The 13,111-nt window shown below is 47.2% G+C and overlaps 1 protein-coding gene across 8 annotated transcripts in view; it reads left to right on the plus strand.

Moving 5' to 3' along the window:
- The window catches only part of AFF3 (AF4/FMR2 family member 3), a 612,117-nt gene that overhangs the window by 518,414 nt on the left and 80,592 nt on the right, over positions 1-13,111 (plus strand). The window lies entirely within an intron of this gene.

The following is a 13,111-nucleotide window of genomic DNA, read 5'->3' on the forward strand; positions in this document are numbered from 1 at the left end:
CTCAGTTCAGTGCCTCTCCAAGGAAAAATCTGTCACTTAGGCGAATTATCCATGCACATAGATGAAAAGCATTTTCTCAGTGGTGGCAGGCTGAGCTGCAGTGTTGTGACTTCAGCTGAAAAGCCTTCCCCATGACAACCACACAAGCCTGTGTGCTCGAAGAGTGGCTGCCACATCATCTTCTGGGGTTGCTTCTGTGACTTTTGCAAAAGCTGGTAACTGTACCACCTCTGAGTCTGTTGGTAGGAGGAGGAGAGAGACTGGATCAAAACACATTTAAAATCTGACACATTAATTCCTTTTCTCGACATGTTTCTTTTTTCTCTTTGACTCTTCTTCTTAAGTGATTCCTTCAACAAAATACATTGAGAAGCAAGAGGAAGCCCACAATTTACAATGCTATGCCATTGCCAGTAGTGACAAGGTTTCTTTTTGGGATGATAAAAGTCATGTAAAATTAGATTGTGGTGATGATTTCACAACCCAGTAAATATAATAAAAACAACCAAATTGCATGCTTTAAATGGGTGAACTTTATGGTATATCAATTACATTTCAATAAAACGACTATAGAGACACAAAATCTGTTTATGGCCTTTGGTAGAATGAATCAAGAAGTATTTTTTAAAAGTATGGACTCCCTTTGAAGACATGGTTGTGTATACAAAGACAAATCATCAGAAACTAGGACTGGTATATTCTAAGGCTTCTCCCCAAAAGACACCTGACTCTGTCCTGGGTAAAAGATGGGTATGGACTTTCATGATGAGCAACGCTAGTACCTTTGACATTTTCTGATCTTCTCAGAAACTTCTCCTGAAGCCCAATAATTAATTGACTTGTAAGTTAGAATCTTAGCCCTTGTTGTTATATAACCACTAAGTGCAGAAACTCTAAGGAAAAAAGTCCATTCCCTGGAAACAGAGGTTCCCATTGTCACTGCTCTTCTTATGAATTTCTCTATCTTCAAATGTAACTGAGCATTTCCCTCTAAATCTAGCAGTTTTCCTGTTCACAATGCGAGGAAGTCAGGGCCTTTCAAAGTACTGAGCTGACTCCACCTCCTGTTCTAGCAGCGCAGTCGTGTAAAGCTGTGCTTTTCCTGCTTTGTTTTCTGTTAATTCAGGGCCACATGAGTATTTCCATGAGTGAGAAGTATCTGTAATTGTTGGGAGATACAGTCAAAAAACCCTTCTTCAAAATAAGGACTTGTAACACCTACTGAATTAACTGGACTCATGTTTTCCAGTTTCTTACGTTAGAGAATGCTAGCTTATCACATGGCAGATGTCATTTTCTGTCACGTTACGTCTTCTGTGGAATAAACTAGCCTTTTCTAGAAAATGAGAAATGTGACTCTGGGTCCAGCCGCTGTATGACTTGCCTAGAATTCTTTTGTTGCCTCAGGGTGGAAATGGAATTGAGTAAAAATCCCCCCAAAACCCCAGGCTGTGACCTTCCCAAAGTAGAGGTCTAACCCCATACCTCAGACTCCTTACAGCCTGATGGTGATCTTTTCTACATCCATTCACACAAACTATTCTGGTTTCCTAAACTTTTTTTTTTCAGCCTGTTATCACCTCTTGATGTAAAATTCCATAATGATTAGGCACTTTTGTTTCTGTTCTAGAAGAAGCACTTTGGGGGCCTTCACAGTTGCTTCCTGAGTTCTGGGAGCTGGGAGTTGGACAGGAAGCCCAGGCTGGTTTGTGTCCCACCCCCACGTCACACTGAGGTGTCCTGCTCGTTTGCCCCTTTGTGATCCCACGTCCATCCCATTAGCTGGTGAACACGGGACCTCTGATGCAGGAGTAGAGTCGTTTGCCTCAAGATGAACAGCCTGATGATCAAGTAGTTTACTCGATGTGGGTTGGAGAGGTGTGAGTCTACACAGTAGGGAGACAGTTGTCCTCTGCTTCCCGTAAGAAAGTCTCCCTTCACGGGACAGGCTTTGCTCTTTCCTTTCTAAGGTCAGGTGGAAATCTCATCCACGTGGAATGTCAGAGTGTGGGGGACATCCGGATGTTTTCTGAAGGTCAGTCTTGTCTATCTTTTCATTGTTCCAGCTTCCTGGTTTCCAGGGACATTTTAGCAGAAACCCAACATCAGACAGTTGAGACTGTAATGCTTTAAAGTTCAGTGAGTTCTCCGTAATCAATACACGAGCATGCATGCTAAGTCACTTCAGTCGTGTCCAACTCTTTGCAGCCCCACCAGGATCCTCTGTCCATGGAATTCTCCAGGCAAGAATACTTGAGTGGATTGTCATGCCCTCCTCCAGGGAATCTTCCTAACCCAGGGATCAAACCTGTTTCTGCTGCAGTTTCTGCATTGCAGGTGGATTCTTTACTGCAGAGTCATCAGGAAAGCCAATCAATACACAATGTTGATCAATTAAATCTCCGATATTGCCAGGGCTTCCCCGGTGGTCCAGTGGTTAGGACTCTGAACTTCCAATGCAAGGGGGAGCAGGTTTGATCCCTGGTCAGGGAACTAGGAACCTACATGACACACTGGGTGGCCAAAAATATATTTTAAAAATAAACAAAAAACCGTGATATTGCCATTACTAAAATTTTAAAAACATCCAAGAAAAACCTGTCGCCTTCTTTGGTTTTGCCTGAGTGATGGGCTTAATTTAGGGCTGAACGAAAATACCCCAAGTACTCCACAAGTCCAGACAGGCTTTGGCCCAGTTCATCCGTGCCCCCTGCAGTGATGGGAAGGGTGAGTGAAGATGGGGTGGGTGGGTTTTGTTCTTTTCTCCTGATGGCTACAGAATTTTTCATCTGTCCATTTTATGCTGTTGAGAGGCAGCTGGCTTACTAGAGAGGCCTGCCAATGCCCCTGAATAACGGAAAGGCAAAGATCTGGAAGAGTTGGCAAAGTTCTCAACAAGGTAAACCGGTCAATGACAAGAAAACCACCCTTTGCAAAGAGACACGCTCCTTCTTACTTACCCACTCCTTATAATGTGCCTCTCAGGGATCTCTTCTTCCTACCGATCATTGTGCTGGGTGGGGCAGAGAGAGGCAGAGAAGAATTGGGATTAATTGGCCAGTGGGTCATTTCTAAAGGCACGTCTTAGGTGCCGCGTCCCCGGTAATGTGGAGAATATGCAGAGTGCTATCAGGAGAAAACAGGGTATGTGTGCAGTAGGTAAAGTGCCTCTGAATACCGTTAACTTCCCTTCCTAGCTAGTGAATAGTAGATAACTGTGATCAGAAAAAGGATTCAAGTGATTTATCAAGCTGAGCAACTGCACATTGGCAGAGGAGCTGGAGGTCAATCTGGAAACCCAGGGCAAGAGGGGCACTAGGCAGTTGGCAGGGCTGAGAAGTTAATCACGCCCTTGGACCGCTTCCATCCGTCTCGGAGCAACGGAGCTGCTGCAGAGCGAGCCAGGATGCTTTATAGCTGTAGATCGGGAATTAATATTTTCTGTGAAACCTCCAGCTTCATTTGCAGTAACTTGGGTTTTATAAAAATGGAGCATAATTTCATATGAATAAATCACATTCAGCAAGAAAGATGAGAAGCTGGCAGGGGGGGGAGGGGGGTGGGCAGGGGAAAGATTGTGCTTAACTTTGGGGAAAAAAAAGAACAAGCAAGAAAGCCAACATGAAAACAGTTGTTAAGGCCGTGGGGCTAGGAGGACATGAATGGCCGTATGGTTAAATTGTGCATGTAATCGTCTTCTGAAATGTCATCCTGCAACTCCAGAAATGGCTCCGTTTTTACAGCCTTGGAGACGCATCACCAGACTGTAACCTGGTCTGCCCATCTGGCAGTATCTCAGGTCCAAGATCCATTTATAGTGGAATCTCAACAACTGCCGTTGATTTATTCGCTGGTGCCATGAGGCTCTATTGAAGTGCCTTGTGTGCACAGCGGGCCCTGGGCCGGTGCCTGTGGGCCGTGGGGAGGAGCAGCCTGTCACCTGCTCTCAGGGCCCCCTGTCCAGAGTCCAGAGGTGCTGACTTTGTGAAGAGAAAGCCCTCATTAGCCTCATGCATCTGCTCGCCTCAATCTTGCCCTTCCTCAAATAAATCTCACCCATCAACTCTCCTCTTTCCATTAGGGAGAATATAATGAAATTAGGTAAGTGAGGACTCATCTAGAATGAAGGGCTTACCTCCGTTTGAGTGTGATCCTGTCTGGACACGGCGCCACTGGGGAGGGAAGGGCAGGTGTCTGACGGCCGGGGGCGGGAGGGTGTGCACTTTGCATTCAGCCTCACCTTCCTGACCTGTCGCCAAGTGGACCAGCCTCGGTCAAGCGGAGGGGAGTGTCCTGGGCGTGGCCACCCGCACTGCAGGGAGACTTTCCGGGTCACATTTTACACACCGTCCCTGAAATCTGGAGGAGAAAGTCACAGTTGCCAGGCACTGGTGACGATTGGGCTCTTCTCAAAGGGTCCGAAAAGGGAGCAGGAGAGGCTCATAAAGTTTCAAATTTCCAAGTTGTAAAATGACAAAGCAGCAGGAGGGGAAATATCAGCCTCGCCCTCGAGCCCCACAGTGGTCTCCAGTCTCTCCAACACAACAGCTTCTTACGATAAAGTCACTTTGGTATACCATGCAAAACGTCTTTAAAGAGCTCTAGAGTTTAGAAACCCTATCTCATTGACTGTCTGATTTTATGATCCCACAACAACCCCATGAGATAGAAGGGACCCATTTTACAGATAAGAAAACTGAACCTGAGACAGCCGATGAAGTCACCCAAGGTCACAAAATAGCAAGTGCTAGAGCTGCAGCTGCAGTCCAGGTTCTCCGATTCGTGTGGAGTAGAATTCTCTCACCCCCATCACGCCCCAAGGAAGCAGGCTTGGGTGGGGTCATAGGCTGGTGGTTCACGCCATGTCTTATAGTCCAACAAATGTTAATAGCTTACTCCATCTGCACTTTGTTTAGTAGCTAGTAGCATTAGTAGATCCTTTGTCTCTACTAATGATTATAATAATCCTTACATTTTTGGCCTAGCTATTTTTTTTTTAATCCTTAGCACCTAGCACATTTCCTGGCAACTAAGAGACACAGAAGTCATTTGATGAATGAAGAAAACAATGAACAAATGAATGAATTAATTAGGTCCCACGTTTCGTGGTTAAGCAATGGCAACTTTGCGCATTTCATGGATCTTTGTCGTGGTGAAGGATGTTGCATAACTCAGTGAAACCATGAGCTGTTCTTTGCAGGGCTGCCCAAGATGGATGGGTCATAGTGAAGAGTTCTGACAAAACGTGGTCCACTGGAGAAGGAAATAGCAACCTACTCCAGTATTCTTAGCTAGAGAACCCCATGGACAGTATGAAAAGGCAACATAGGAAGATGAGGCCCCCAGTTCGGAAGGTGTCTGATATGCTATGAGATGGTTAGATAGCATCACCAACTCAATGGACATGACTCTGAGCAAACTCCAGGAGACAGTGAAGGACTGGAATGCTACAGTCCACGGGGTTGCAAAGAGTCAGACACGACTTAGCGACTGAATGACGACAACAAATGCAGCTTTGGGCTTAAAATAGAAAATTGCTTGCTGAAATGGTGCCTGTTCACCATGACAGCAGAGCACCACAGGAAGCAGAGCTTAATGGTCAGGGGCTTATTACTAAGGAGTCTACGCCTAAAAGATGCTATAAAATTGAGACGTACTATTAACTGCCACACGGGACAGGGAAATGGAATGATTTCTTTTTTTTTAAATGGTCCAAAAGTAGGAAGAAAGTCTCCAGAAAAAAAAACAAAAACCTTCAAAAAATTGAAACCATCCAGTGCAATTCAATTAGAGTGGAGTTAAATTAGAAATCAGTAACCAGAGAGAACTGGAGGATGCCATAGTTCTGTTAATACCTAGACATGATCTCTGGCTGTTCCCTGTCTCTTTCTCCCCTCTCCTCATTGCCAGGCTTCCCACTGTGGGCACATCTTAAGATGCTCTCCCATACTATCTCTACCAGTTCTTCGTGTTTCTGTTTTCCTTCCTTCATTCAATGCACGTTTGCAGTATAGAGACCCCACAATGAGTGAGGTGTCAAGTCAGTCTCTATGCAAGACACAAAAATGCTTTGCCCATGTATCCCACTCTCTGGGAGTTTACAGGGTGGTACAGGAAACTTGGTGGCTCAGACAGTAACCAATCCGCCTGCAGTGCAGGAGACCTGGGTTCGATTCCTCGGTCAGGAAGATCCCCTGGAGAAGGATATCCCACTCCAGGATTCTTGCCTGGAGAATTCCATGAACAGAGGAGTCTGCCAGGCTACAGTCCATGGGGTCGCAAACAATTGGACACAGCTGAGTGACTAACACTTTCACTTTCAGAGGAAACATAGACACATGCAGACCTACTGTGTGTATTAAATGTCGGCATGTGCTTGTGTGGTCCTGGGACTTGTTAGTACAACAGACACGTGTAAGTACAACACCAAGCATTTCACGTGTATCACTTGTCGTTATTACACTCAGCCAAGAAGGAAGAATTCAACATTAGGGCCTAAAGAGATGAATTTTTATTTCATTTCGTTCTCCACATATCCTCTGAAATCCCAGCGAACCTAGGTTTCCAGACACACGTGACTGACCCACAATCTAACGGCTGAAAAGCCGCAGTGCGGCCTGTCTGACTCCGGCTGATGCTACAGCTGATGGTCTTAGCAGCTTCAGTAACATCCTCCCACCTCACCAAGTTAGAGAGCGATCTAGAGCTCGCACTCCACAACGAGAGAGGCCACTGCAACGCGAAGCCTGTGCTCGACACCTAGAGAGTAGCTCCTACTTGCCACAGCTAGAGAAAAGCCCTCGCCGCAACAAAGGCCCAGCACAGCCAAAAGTAAATGTAAATTTAAAAAGTTATTAAAAAAATAAAATAAAATAAAAAGTTATTTAGAGAAAAAAGAATGGCTGCTCAATAATAACTTAATGCCTTTCAAACATGAAAGGCCGTGAGTTCGAATTATGCTACACATCTCTGCTCCCATAAGGAGGAGGAGAAACGCCATATATCTGGCCCAGCTTTCCCTGACTTCCTCTCTTCTTTTGTAAGACATCATGAAGCAAGCATCGGATTTTGAATCCTTGAACTTGGGCTGGAATTTGGGAAAAGTATTTATCCATCTGAGTCTGAACTTTCTCAGTTGCATAAACAGGATAGTAATTATGCCCTCATTGTTAGGTTTATGGTCAGATTAAATGAGGTGATAAATAGAAAAAGTGCTTTGTTAGTCTATCCATATGATAGTAATTACCCTATTGCATCACTAAGAAAGCCCACTAATCAAAGTACCATGAGATATTCTCTAAGTCCTGCCAAGAAGCTTAAAAAGGAGCACAGGAAAATATGACAGAGTGGATTTAATTTATGGAACCATGAACAAATCATAGTGTGGAGCATGTTTTTACTTTGACATTATAGAAAAATAAATATCAACAAAGCCCAAGAACTATCCTTTACATTGCTCATTTCCTCCCAGCTTTGTACTAGGTTCTAATCTCGCCTATTCTCCCATCTAAAGCCTGTGGGTCCCTGGGTGCCGGGTGAGTTCACCCCGGCCCCTGCGGAGCCTGCCACCTGCCTCTCCGGTCAGTCCTACTTCACTCACCTACAAAAGTCACCCTGGGTCATTTCCTGACACCTTTCCCAGTTGATTTCTAAAGAATTTGATTCATTTTATTATTTTTAAGGTAAATCATCCTTATTGCAAAAACAGTGACTCTCAGGTAACCTGGTGGATCCCGGTAGAGATCTGTTTGGGGGCCATGGAAAGAGGGAAAGTGCTCACTAAGCCTCTTTGTGGGGTCTCTTCTCCCACGGGGTCAGTGGCGCCCATGGACACTCACGGAGCGGACACGCTCGTCTTGCTGCTGTCCCTGACTGCCCTCCGCTGACTGTCCGTGCAGCTGTCTGCACCAGTGTCATAGCTGACGCAGGCTATCGAGTCTAAAAACCAGCTTCTAAAAAGCCCCCCAGTACTAATTGCCACCATAAAACGTAACAACTCCAGAGAAGACAGTCAGTCCTACCAGGTAAATAAGGCATATTTTTAAAGGTCCCAAACATGTATTTTACGCAACAGAACAGAGCAGCCTGAAAGAAACTGTTAATGGTCTTTCGAGTAAATAAATAACAAGCTGTTTGAAACCACTAATTACTCATTAAGGTGGTTTAGTGACTTGGTGGGGGGGAGCGGGGAGCCTGCGGGTTCCTGCGAACCCACCGCCTGAGGTCTGAGCCAGGAGGATGCAGCCAGAGGGGCCTCTGGTAACAGGAAGTTTTTTAAGTGAACTTTTAGAAAAGTTTAATTTATGTATTTATTATTTATGGCTGTGCTAGGCCTCCATCGTGGCCCACGGGCCCTGACACTGCTGCACGTGGGCTTTCCCTAGCTGCAGGGAGCAGGCTCTCACTGCACTGGCTTCTCTTGTTGGGCACAGGGTACATTGTCTGCGGCTTGCCAGCTCAGTAGCTGGGAGCCACTAGGCTCTCGTGGTCAGCAGTTATGGCACGTGGGCTTAGTTGCCCTAAGGCATGTGGAATCCTCCCGGACCAGGGATTGAGCCCTTGCTCCCTGAAGTGCCAGGCGGATTCTTAACCACTGCTTTTGCTTGTGCATGCTCAGCCATGTCTGACTCTTTGCGACCCCACGGACTGTAGCCCGTCAGGTTCCCCTGTCCATGAGATTTCCCAGGCAAGAATACTGGAGTGCATTGCCATGCCCTCCTCCAGAGGATCTTCCTGACCCAAGGATCGAACCTACGTCTCCTGCATTGGCAGGCAGATTCTTTACCACTAGTGCCACCTGGGAAGCCCCTTAACCGCTGGACCACCAGCAAAATCTCCCATGTATATTTCTTAATGCATTGAGGCCTCCATGTCTTTATAACTCATTCACTTGTGTCTGTGCCCTTAATAAGTGGAAGTCCAGCTGCAGAAACATTTGTGGTGGGTGGGTAGTTTAAAACTAGTAGATTAGTGGGGTTTTGTTTTATTTAAAACCAAACTTCTTAGCTTCTTTTGATGGAAGTGTATTTAAATTGTGACACCACAGCTGTTTTTTGTTTTGTTTTTAATCTCCTTTTAGTGGAGAAAACTAGCCAAAGGCCTGGAGCCTGCATTCTCTGCTCCCAGAGCCTTCCAGGCCAGCACCTCCCACCCCCTCGTCTCCCTGCCTCCCCCACCCGCAGCCAGGCGGCCCCACCCAGGCGGTTCACTGCTCGCTCCTAGGATGCTGAGCCAGCTGGAGCAAGCTGCCCAGCCAGCTGCTAACTCTGGGCACCGGGCCGGTCCCTCCGCCACTCTCGGCCCCTCTCTGCCACTCGCCGCCTCTGACTCCTGCCTCCGACGTCCTCCGCAGGCAGCCTTGGGCCAGCATTGGCAGGCTGGCCTGCTGGCTCTGCCGACTGTGTTTTGGAGCCCGATGAGCTCCCCTGCTGGTGTTGAAAGGTTAACGTGCTCCCCCTGGAGGGGAGCAGGCTGACCTTTCCCGTGCTGGCTCCCAGGCCAGGTGCTGGCAGGCCAGCCGTCATACCGGGTCCTCCTATTGGCCAGCAGAATATGATGCCCACCTCTGCTCTCCTCAGCCGGCATCAGAGCCTGGCCATCTGCATCCCTGTTGTTCAAGGACAGCCATCTAACCTGCTGCCAAACTCTGAGCGGCTTCCTGAGCCTCTCCTCCCCCTCCCTGTAGCTTTCTCTGGCCTTGAGTTTCCCTTTTCACGCTGCCCTGTATTCACTGCTCCTCCATCCTGGCAGGCAGCATTTGGAATGTCCATGCTCATTCATCAAGTACAGGTCAGTTGGGTTAAATGTTGATACGAAACCAACTACTTGGGAAGGGAAAGGCTGTGGCCCTTTTTTCCTTCTTGCAGACCAGGTCCACTGGCTTACTGGCTCCTCGCTGCTAACTGGATGGAGACTCGAGAAGCCCAGCCCAGACATGAAGTCCAGAGGCCCCAGTTGGCCTCCCGGTGGCCCCATTTGCCCTGTTCACCATAAGGGAGCCAGCAAGCCTCTTTAGGCCATGGTTCCTCTTCTTAAAATGAAGACATAATCCCCATTCATCCTAAAGGAAATCAACCCTAAATATTCATTGGAAGGACTAATGCTAAAGCTGAAGCTCCAATACTTTGGCCACCTGATGTGAAGAGCCAACTCATTGGAAAGGACCGTGATGCTGAAAAATATTAAGGGCAGGAGGAGAAGGGGGTGACAGGATGAGATGGTTGGATGGCATCACTAACTCAATGCACATGAGTTTGAGCAAGCTCCGAGAGATGGTGAAGGACAGGGAAGCCTGGCATGCTGCAGTCCATGGGGTCGCAAAGAGTCAGACACGACTGAGCAACTGAACAACAAACCCCTGTTCAGCCAGCCGAATCCTGGTCCGGGGAGGGAAGGCAGATAGGATGTGTAGAGGCCCTTTCAGCCATGCATGCTGCACAGGCTCAGAGAATTGGGGTGTTTATTAGTTTTTGCAGGACTAGGTGAAGGAGGCCCTGTTTTCTTTGCGTCATTGCCCAGCCACTGAGCTATTCAGTGGAATCTAAAAGGACAGCCTGGTGGGCCTTTGCTGTTTTTGGAGGATGAGCAGAACGCTGAATGAGAAAGGCTTGTGGTCTTCAGGCCACCGCCAGGCCTCTGGGAACCTCATGGCTGCCACACCAAGTCCTCTGCTGGGACCTGATGTTGTCATCCCACTTCATCCCCCCGACTGTCCTCTGGGGTAGGAATCACTGTCCCCACTTTCCACATGGGGAAACTGAGGACTGGAGGGTGGAGTCAGGTGCCCAAGGTGGGTGGAGCCCAAGTTTTTGGAAGGCAGCATAGCCTAGGGCGGGGAGAACCTGGCAGACCTGCTTGGTGGCAAAGGGCCTCATCCTTGCTCTGCCTACAGAATCCCCAAGAGGACAAAACCCATGGCCTCACGGTCATGCAACAGGCCCAAGTGCCTCGTGCAGGACCACAGGCTGCCCTTGCCCCTGCCCACGTGTCAGAAAAGAGGCACGCTTTGTCACGCTTCGTCTCTGTCCACTCCACGTTTGCACGTGAAACGGAAACGAACACAGGCCCACGAAGGATCCCGCTGGGGGCTTGCGTGGTAGGACAGACCTCAATCCACTTCTCTTTTCTCCGGGCAAGCACTTCTAGGGATTTCAGACCTCCTGCTGTGTCCTGCACTTAAAATAGAAGATGATGGAAAACTTGAAAAGCGCTGTGGTCGTGCTTTGACTGAGTTATATGATGAGTAAAGGAGAGCCAAGCCAGCATGATTGCCTAAGGCTTATATTTCTTGAAGGTTTTTTTTTTCCTTCCAACTGGCCGGAGAAATATTAGCTATTCGCTAACATTTCAAAATACAGGCCAAATTTTGCTCACATCCTGACAGCAACTCTCTACCCTCACTTGAGTCTTTAAAATGTGAACCTGCCCTTATATTGTTCCGTTGCTCACCAGTCATCCATCGTCCTGAGTTCCTTGCCTCAGTCAAGTGAGGTGAAGGCTCTGGGTGGTTAAGACCACACAGATCTCTCTGGGTATCAAAAGGAATGTCATGCCAACAAGGACTTAATTTCCAAAACATACAGACACTTCATAAAACAGAATAACCAAAAAACAAAGAACCCGATCAAAAAATGGGCAGAAGCTCTAAATAGATATTTCTCCAAAGAAGAAATACGGGTGGCCAACAGACACGTGAAAAGATGCCCAACATCACTAATTATTAGATAAACACAAATCAAAACTACAGTGATGTATCACACTGGTCAGAAAGGCCATCATCAAAAAGTCTGCAAACAATAAATGCCGGAAAAGGCATGGAGAAAAGGGAACCTTCCTCCTACACTGTTGGTGGGAATGTAAATTGGTGGAAAGCCACTACGGAATACAGTATGGAGGTTCCTCAGAAAACTGAGAGCTACCATATAATTCTGCCATCCCTCTCCTGGGCATATATCTGGAGAAAACTCTTAATTCAAAAGATACGTGTGCCTCAGTGTTCACAGCAGCACCATTTACAGAAGGCAAGACATGGAAGCAATCTAAATGTCCATCAACATGAATGGATAAAGACGTGGAACAGATAAGTAACAGAATGCTACTCAGCGATATACGGGGCTTCCCTCGTAGCTCAGTCAGTAAAGAATCTACCTGCAGTGCAGGAGACCCAGGTTTGATTTCTTAGTCGGGAAGATCCCCTGGAGAAGGAAATGGCAACCCACTCCAATATTCTTGCCTGGAGAATCCCCATGGACAGAGGAGCCTGGCAGGCTACAGTCCATGGGGTCACAAGAGTTGGACATGACTTTGCAACTAAACCACCACAGCAGTTAAAAAAAAAAAAATGACATCATACCATTTGCAGCAACAGAGATGGATCTAGAGATGATCATATTAAATGAAGTCAGTCAAGAGAGAAAGACATATACCAGGATATCACCTACATGTGGAATCTAAAATATGATACCAATGAACTTATATTAAAAAACAGAAATAGACTCACAGACATAGAGACCAAAGTTGTGATTAATGAAGATGAAAGCTGCGGGGCAGGGGGCGGGGATCAATTAGGAGTTTGGAATCCATAGACACAATGTACTGTGTATAAAGCAAATTACCAACAAGGTCCTACTGCATAGCACAGGGAACTATATTCAGTGTCTCATAATAAACCATAATGGAAAAGAAAAAGCAGAGGTGTCACAGCAGGAGCTCAACTCTCAGGAGGCCTTGGGTTCCCTGGGGACTCATTTCGAGAGTCGGGGCACAGGAGTCTTCATTCCCCTACCCCGAGACACACGCTGTTCCTTCTGCCTGGAACAGGGTCTCTCCTCTGCTCTCCTCCCTCAGACATGCCTCACTACCCCATCCATGCTTCTAGTCACCGCTGAAACACCCTGCCTTGCTGCCTTTGCCATCCGCCCCCATGGTACCCTCTGCTCACCTCCTGTGTGGCCCTCGTCACTGGTAACGAGCTGCTGAATTTCTTGCGTTCTCTGACCATATATTGTTCCTTTGGGCACTGATCATCCGTCATCCCAAGTTCCTTGCCTCAACCAAGTGAGATGAAGTTCCTGGGTAGTGGAGACCACGTGGGTCTCCCTGGACATCAGAA

This window comes from Cervus elaphus, chromosome 11 (genome assembly GCF_910594005.1).
Source record: "Cervus elaphus chromosome 11, mCerEla1.1, whole genome shotgun sequence".
Taxonomy (NCBI): Eukaryota; Metazoa; Chordata; class Mammalia; order Artiodactyla; family Cervidae; genus Cervus; species Cervus elaphus.